At 43.3% G+C, this 8,565-nt stretch overlaps 1 long non-coding RNA gene across 1 annotated transcript; it reads left to right on the top strand.

The window, feature by feature from the left end:
* The first annotated feature begins 1,622 nt into the window (after positions 1-1,622).
* LOC126591203 (uncharacterized) lies at positions 1,623-2,741 on the top strand. The gene is made up of 3 exons (XR_007612289.1): positions 1,623-1,953; positions 2,253-2,424; positions 2,519-2,741. It is a non-coding gene; the product is annotated as an uncharacterized LOC126591203 (long non-coding RNA).
* The last annotated feature ends 5,824 nt before the right edge of the window (positions 2,742-8,565 follow it).

Here is an 8,565-nt window from a genome sequence, read left to right as displayed (position 1 = left end):
ATCTTGCAAGAGAACGGAGAATTAGATGGAGATCTCAACCATAGAATACGAGCTGGATGGATGAAGTGTAAGAGTGCATCCGGCGTGTTGTGTGACCGTTGTAGGCCACTGAAGCTCAAGGGAAAATTTTATAGGACGGCAATAAGGCCAGCGATGTTGTATGGCACAAAATGTTGGGCGGTGAAGCATCAACACGTACACAAAATGGGTGTAGCGGAGATGAGGATGCTTCGTGGGATGTGTGGGCACACAAGAAAGGATACGATTGGGAATGAGGATATCCGAGGTAAAGTAGGAGTAGCCGAAATTGAAGGAAAGATGAGAGAAAATCGGCTCCGGTGATTTGGACATGTGCAAAGAAGGCCGACTGACGCTCCGGTTCGAAGATGTGACTACGGGACAGAGGTTCAGGGCCGAAGGGGTAGAGAAAGACTTAGGAAAACTTAGGAAGAGACTCTAAGAAAAGACTTAGAGTACTTGGATCTAACGGAGGACATGACACAAAACCGAGCGCAATGGCGTTCTAGGATTCATATAGCCGACCCCACTTAGTGGGAAAAGGCTTTGTTGTTGTTGTTGTTGTTGTAGACTTAGTAGTTTTTTTTTTTTTTTTGGTTTCCCAAGGTATCCCCAGGCAAAGCCCAGGACTAATCCTTCGAGGTATTGTCGGGCGCATATGCGGGGACCTCTCCCAAGAAAGTTTTCTGCATCCACAAGGGCTCGAAACCGAGACCACTTGCTTAAGCGACCAGAGCCCCTTCCACTCTGACCAACCTTCATTGGTTGTAGACTTAGTAGTTCTTGTGTTATTGTAGTACATGTTATTTTTCTCACACTGCTACATACTACGCAAATTATATATATACACTAAAAGTGAAAATTGCCTAAAACACTGTTATTCCATTTTTAGTGGTATATGTGGTTTATATTTTCTATACGTTTTCTTATAATCTCTTACGCCTTGATCTAATTAGTTTCTTGAATTCGATCTATTTTTGTAGAAACTTGGTTGTAAAGCAAGTTGGAAACTCACAAAAGTTTGATCGCGTCCTATAAAATTGCCAGAGAAGATCATCCTCATTTCATGCAAAATCAGACTATTTTCTGCACACAAAAACATTAGGTAAATACACATTACCCTTATTTTGTTCATGATATGTCTATAAATTTATTTCAATTTTTTTTCTCCCCTGAGATGCTTCCTTAATGACCAACATAGCATAGGACAACTTTTAGTATTGCAGTAAACAACATTACCTATTAATGTTCTTGGACATGAAACAATGTGTTTTTTCGTATCCAAACAACTTCGTAATATTTTTAATAGACAAAATATGTTTCTCTTTTGATATTTAAATTTGTTTCATTCATGATGAAATTGTGTATAATTTGCATTGACATTGGTAACTCAGTTTTTTATTCAAACATTGTTTATCAAGATTGAAATTGCATAATTTTTCATTTAGGTTGCGGGTACAAATTCTAGTGTACACTAAAAGACAAAATTGCCTACAGCACTGTTTATTCTAGAATGTTATTCCATTTTTAACCCTTCTTTTTTTCTGTCCACTGTTTATTGTACAATGAGATTCCGTCTTTAGCCCTGCTTTAGTTTTTTGGTCTTTTATTTCATTTTTGGATTCTTCTTCCCCACACCGTTTCAGTCTTTCGACCCACGTTTTCTTTGGATGCTTCCCCACTGTGTGAGACTGTAATTTGTTTCTCCAAATAGTTTTACCCAAACCACCGCCATCACTAATTCATCCAAATCCATGAATTCGCAGAATCGTGCCGCATAACCAATCAACAACGCAGAGCTCTCTTCGTCCACGGCAACCCATCGGTCCACCTCAACGCCGCGTGTGCAACAACTAGCACAATCCCAACCAGCAGCGGCACCCAAACATTCACCGTCGCCTGTGAAGAACAACAGTAGAATCCATTTTGCTAAAGGTAAGCAATTTATCCTAATTTAGAATTCTAAAGTTCTTTACAAAAACAGTTTATCTTCCCAAATACAATGGAAATTGGTAAGTTATACAGTACAAAAAATCTGATAAAATCCGAACAAGAAATTTAGGCCTGGGTATTAAGGATTATTTTTTGTTGTGAAAATCCACAAAAAACACAACTTAGAAACAACAATTGGTAAAATATCGAACCCAACATACCAGATGAGATTTTAAATTTTAAATTTTAACTTATTATTTTGATTTTGATTTTTTTTTAATTTTTTGGTATTTTAATTGCAGAGGATGAGCAAGCTGTTGTTTGGTTTTGGCCTGAGAAAGGGAAGCCACACGAATGCCCAGTCCAGCTTTTCAACATAATACAACTGGGCAAGACGCATAATACACTCTGAATCGGAAGGAGAAGAACAAACGGTTACAGTGTGTCAAATTTTGTTACTTTTTGGTGGCCTAAGTTGGGGCATAAGTTTCCGATGCTTTGAGTGTTTCTGCTCCTTTTTTTTTAAACTTCATACCAATCATTCTGATCTCTTTTTATCTCTGTGCAGACGTTTTCAAAAGTTGTTAGAAGTTGGGCATAAAAAAAGTTCATGACAGGATGGTGGCCATTTCTTTCTTCTGGCTCCTATTTCGTTCAAATCATGTTCATATGCAATACTATTTTCTGTTTGATACTGTGTGTGTAAACCATCAATTCTATGTTTTGGGGAGGGTCAAATATCTTTAAAGTTGGTGGATTTCTGATTATTCTTAATATTTAGAGTTGAAAGATGGAATGCTTTTGTCACTCCTCGGACCCGGGGTCGGCGGAAAAATAAGACCCCGCGTCCAGAACGCTAATAAAAGTAAAAATAAATAAAAGGAAATTGACACGGGTTGGAAAAATAAATTCCTCTTATAAAAATACTTCCAAGATCCTTACAAGGTGTACAAAAATAATAAATTAAAATCCTTAAACTTCTCCTCAATCACAACCTTAGCTCTTCTAACACCTGTCTTGCCAAATAACACTTGTCTTGCCAAATAACACATGTCTTACCAAATAACTCATCTTTAAAATAATTGGTGAGGGGTGAGCAACAACCACTGTCGCTCAGTGAGTAAAATATGTAATATGTCAGTCAAGCAATGCCTTTTTACACATTAGAAAATACAATAATAATATTGAAGCTTTAACCACGTAATTTCATATCACATCATCCCTTTACGTGTTCATTACATCCTTCATAAATTGTAACTCACCACTTGACCCCTACTGGCCTTTCTGCCCTAATGTTCCCGTGTGCAGTTTATATTTATCTCTCGGATTAATGCAACACTAAAATTCTCATGCTCCATGAACATATCCAAATAATCCACATATCACCATATTAATAATTCCAAAGGCATTTCAACAAATCCAACATCTTGACTTAAAATAGGTTGAGATTTGTAAATAGAATAAATTCCACAATAGTTCGTGGTTTTCATTTATCGAAAATAAGAACCTTTAAACACAATACATGAACCACTAAACTCGATAATCCAAGCTTTGGCAAGACAACCCTGTAGACATCGAAATTTCGGTAAATAAATGTTGACCGATAAATCAAAGTTTCAACGCTCATGTATTACATAAATTTTACACGTAGCGTGTGATTCAACGAAAATTGAAACGAGTTGGAAAAGTCATCAAATAGGACACGTGTCAACACCTGGCAGAAACGACTTATTTCATCTGGAATATTATATTCAAAATTAGGCCTCGGAAATTTCTATAAATACAAGCCCATTTCATTCATTTGAAGGGGGAACCAAAATCATTAGGCAAAACTCTTGAAGCTCTGAAGCTCTGAAACTCCGAAGCTCTCAAGCATCCAGGTTCCCGAAGAATCAAGAAAGCGTTCTTCGTTCATCATTCATCCTAAGATCAAGCCCCAACGGCCCTTTGGATCAACAATCATCCACCAATTCAAGATCAAGCCCCGACGGCCCTTGAAGAAAGTGTTCTTCGTTCTTCGTTCATTGTTCTTCCAAGATCAAGCCCCGACGGCCCTTGGATCAACCATCCACCAATTCAAGATCAAGCCCCGACGGCCCTTGGATCAACCATCCACCAATTCAAGATCAAGCCCCGACGGCCCTTGAAGAAAGCACCATCGTTCATCATCCGTTCATCCAAGATCAAGCCCCAACGGCCCTTTGGATCAACAACGTCAACAAATCCACACATCCAACCGTTCTTCAAGATCAAGCCCAAAAGCCCTTGAAGATCCGCTCATCACCGTTATTCAAGATCAAGCCTTAACGGCCCTTGAAGAAACACTCATCCTCAAGATCAAGCCCCAACGGCTCCTTGAAGATCCGCTCAAATCCACCTTCAAAGATCAAGCCCACGACCCTTTGAAGAAACGTCCAACTGTTCATCCAAGATCAAGCCTCGACGCCCATTGGATCAACGAAACATCCACAAATCAACACCTTACGGAGATCGAATCAGAGGATCAAATTAGAAAGAGATTGTAACCCAAAATTATCAAAAATACAAATATTTGTTTGTGCACGTTGTTCTTGTCTCTTTCGTTTCAGGAATTTTCCGTGTTCACAAATTGGCACGCCCAGTGGGACAATCTCTGCCTCTCATCTCTTTCTCCGTTCAAGAAATTCAAGCGCACTTCTAAAATTAATGGCATCAAGGAAGGCTCAAACTGTTCCCGCAACCGGCGCAAAGAACAAAAACGTCCTTGTCGCAACTGGTGTCACTTTGGGCATCACGACTCGAAGCATGGCAAGAGCTACTTCTACCGCCTCTTTCACCTCTGCATCAACTCTGCCAAGGGAACAAAAGCACCCAAGGCACGAGCCTTTGATCACCTTAGCCTCACTAAGGGCACCAAGGGGGGAAAGCCCAAGGAAACACTCCGAATCCATGCTCTCCGATGCCGATTCAAGCGACAGTTCAGCCATGCAAGTCATGACCATTGGAGCAACTTCAATCGATGAGCAGCTGGCTCAAATGAATGAAGCAATCGCAAGGCTAACCCGAACTGTGGAAGAAAAAGACTTGCAAATTGCAGCACTAGTCAACCGACTGGAGGCGCAGGACGGCGATAAACCCGACCCAGAAGATGATCCACTAAAGGGAGGAGCTGGCGGAGACGAAGAACCCCCAGTGAAGAAAATCGATGGGAAGCCGGAGCCAGACCAAGCAGCGGCACTCATGGGATCTCTTTCTATCCAGCAGCTGCAGGAGATGATCACCAACACCATCAAGGCACAGTACGAAGGGAGCTCACATACCTCCTTGTTCTACTCGAAGCCCTATTCCAAGAAGATTGATGCCCTAAGGATGCCAAGGGGTTATCAACCACCAAAGTTCATGCAGTTTGATGGAAAAGGAAACCCAAAGCAGCACGTTGCACATTTCGTCGAAACTTGCAACAACGCGGGGACGGATGGAGACTACCTCGCCAAGCAGTTTGTGCGCTCGCTGAAAGGAAATGCCTTTGAGTGGTACACGGACCTAGAGCCTGAGTCCATCAACAGCTGGGAGCAATTGGAAAGGGAATTCCTCAACCGCTTCTACAGCACCCGCCGCACTGTGAGCATGCTAGAACTAACGAGCACAAAGCAGTGGAAGGACGAGCCAGTCATTGACTACATCAACAGATGGCGCACTCTAAGCCTCGACTGTAAAGACAGGCTCTCGGAAACCTCTTCAATCGAGATGTGCATCCAAGGCATGCAATGGGGTTTGCAATACATCCTTCAAGGCATTAAACCGCGGACCTTCGAGGAATTGGCCACTCGCGCCCATGACATGGAGTTGAGCATCGCCCATCATGGGAAGAAAGAACCGATCGCCGACTACAAGAACGACAAAGCTCTTGGGATAAAGGTGGAAAAGGCTGCATGGAAACCCACCAAGGAAGTGATGACGGTCAACACATCTCCCATCAAAATATCCATACGAGGCAAGGCAATTCAAGCCGAAGGCTTTCGTGATCAAGAGATGCGTAGACGCACTTTGAAGGAGCTCGAGGAGAAAACTTATCCATTCCCCGACTCTGATGTGGTTGCCATGTTAGAAGACTTGCTAGAAAAGAAGGTGATCAGCTTGCCTGAGTGCAGACGGCCAGAAGAAATGAATCGCACCGACAGTCCAAGGTACTGTAAATTCCACTGCTTCATCAGTCATCCGACAGAAAAGTGTTTCGTGCTGAAAGATCTCATCATGAAGCTAGCTCAGAAAGGAATCATCGAGCTAGATCTTGACGATGTGGGGGAGTCAAACTGTACCACCTTCACTTCTGGCTCTTCCGACTCAAAGTTTTCACCTCAACCGCTGGGGGCATACTCCAAGACAAGCAAAGTTGAAGGATGGACTCAAGTCACTCCTAAGAAATTGCACAAGAAGCATACGTCTCCTCCACAAGTCCGCCAATCGGAAAGGGGGCAAAGCAACTCTTGTCAACCTTCAAAGCAACGTGAACGTGTTGAGGATGATGAAACTTCGACACGAAGATCGTCCGTCCCCATCACAATGCGCGATTTCTTACCCGAAGACTTCTTCAATCACGCGGTCAAGGCTCCTTGCTATGAAGATTGTGAGGAACGCCTTTCCAAAATTGCTTGACAAATTCACCAAAGCTCCTTGTCCGCACGAGCCTAAACTGTAGGACACAAGGCTCCTCGCCTGCACGAGCCTAAACTGCATGGCACTAAGCTCCTGGTCTGCACGAGCATAAAAGGCAACACCAACGCTCCTTGCCTGCACGAGCTGAAACTGCAACATAGCACAACGCTCCTAGTCTGCACGAGCATAAAAGGCAACACCAACGCTCCTTGCTTGCATGAGTTGAAACTGCAAACGGCACAAAATATATATATATATATATATATATGTATGTATTTGAACTACGTTACGACTTGATCTCTTCTTTGGAGGGGTACGTAGGCAGCTCGAATGTTCAATTTTTCGAGTTCAGTCACATCAAAAAAAAAAAAATAATAAATAATAATAATAATAATAAAAAAGGGTTGTATTAAATGTTTGACTGATGAAAGTCAATTTTTATTACAAACATTATTACAAAAAAAAAAAAAAAAAAAAAAAAAAAAAAAAGCCCAAACTCCAAGCCCAGGCCCGGCTGTCAAAGCCCAAATCTCTCGCAGCTCTTTCTCCCTAGCGAGCCCACCTACAAATCAGGGCCCAGCTCCAATGCCACTCCTCCCTCATGAGCTATTTGCTTGGCTTTTCTGTGTTTCTAACCCTATTTATCAGCTCTTTGGAGAAGGGCTTTGCCGTGGAAGAAAACCAGCTTCTCCATCAACATGCTCATACAGTTGAACTCAATTCTCTGCTGCCAGCAACCTCCTGCAGCCCTAGCTCCTCTGCCAAAGGTCACGACACCAAGAAATCACCGTCCGCAGCCACCGTCGACAAACTCCGCCTATCCGTCGATACCAAAATCCCAGCCCAGTCCGGAAGCGTAGTGGGCTCAGGAAACTACATTGTCAGCGTGGGCCTGGGCTCGCCCAAGAAGATGCTCTCCCTCATTTTCGACACGGGGAGTGATCTGACGTGGACCCAATGCCGCCCATGTGCTAAATCATGTTACAAACAGAAGGAGCCAATCTTCGACCCCGCAACATCCTTCTCATACGTCAACATCGTCGAGCTCCACGAAGTCATGGCGACTTAATCAGCTAGATTAATTAGGTGATTGACCAATGGCGGACGCAGCAGGTTTGGCCTCTGCAAAGAGAATGTGTTCGGTGCCTGAGAGGCTCCAACTGCATGGTGCCATGCTGGCCTTGCAGTTTGGCTATGCAGGTTTTCATGTCGTCTTAAGAGCTGCCCTAAACATGGGCATTAGCAAGCTCGTTTTCCCAGTTTACAGAAACATCATCGCTCTTCTCCTCCTCCTTCCCTTTGCCTATTTTCTAGAGAAGAAGGACAGGCCTGCAATCACTCTAAACTTTCTCATCCTGTTCTTCCTCCTTGCGCTTATTGGAATTACAGCAAACCAAGGATTCTACTTGCTGGGGTTAGACAACACACCACCCACATCTCCCTCTTCGCGTCAGAGACATACAAAAGATCTCTTCTGCATTGCGGTAAAAGAAAGCTCTTCCCCGATGTCTTAGAAAGCCCGGTCCTATAAACAAAGTGACCTGGATTTGAATGCTGTTAAAGAGGCCACCCTTCAAAGATCCTGCACAGTAAATAAGCAGCTTTTAAGAATGGGTGTGCAAAGAGATTCGACCAACACCAGGCCCATCGCCGCCATGCCAGAGGAAGCTTTTGAGAATGGGTGTGCAGAGAGATTCGAAGCTCGACCTCGACGACTCCAAGCACGTCATCCGACGAACCGCTGAGCTCCGTCGTCTCTGTCCATTCAGTTCGACTTCCATAATTAGCGTCGATGAGGTTTGTAAAGCTGTGACTTACATAGAAATCGCCGCTAACTTCTATTCAATTGGAGTGGGCCCACCGGTGCTCTTCCTCTATGGATCCCGGGAGCTCTAGCACTCCCGACGCCACCAACTTTTACTCCCACTGTTCTCCTCCTCCTCCTACGAAGTCGAGTTCATGTGCAACTTCGGTAAAGAC

This window comes from Malus sylvestris, chromosome 11 (assembly GCF_916048215.2).
Source record: "Malus sylvestris chromosome 11, drMalSylv7.2, whole genome shotgun sequence".
NCBI lineage: Eukaryota > Viridiplantae > Streptophyta > Magnoliopsida > Rosales > Rosaceae > Malus > Malus sylvestris.
Note: the sequence above shows the minus strand (reverse complement) of the source record. Positions and strands in the feature narration are given on the sequence as shown.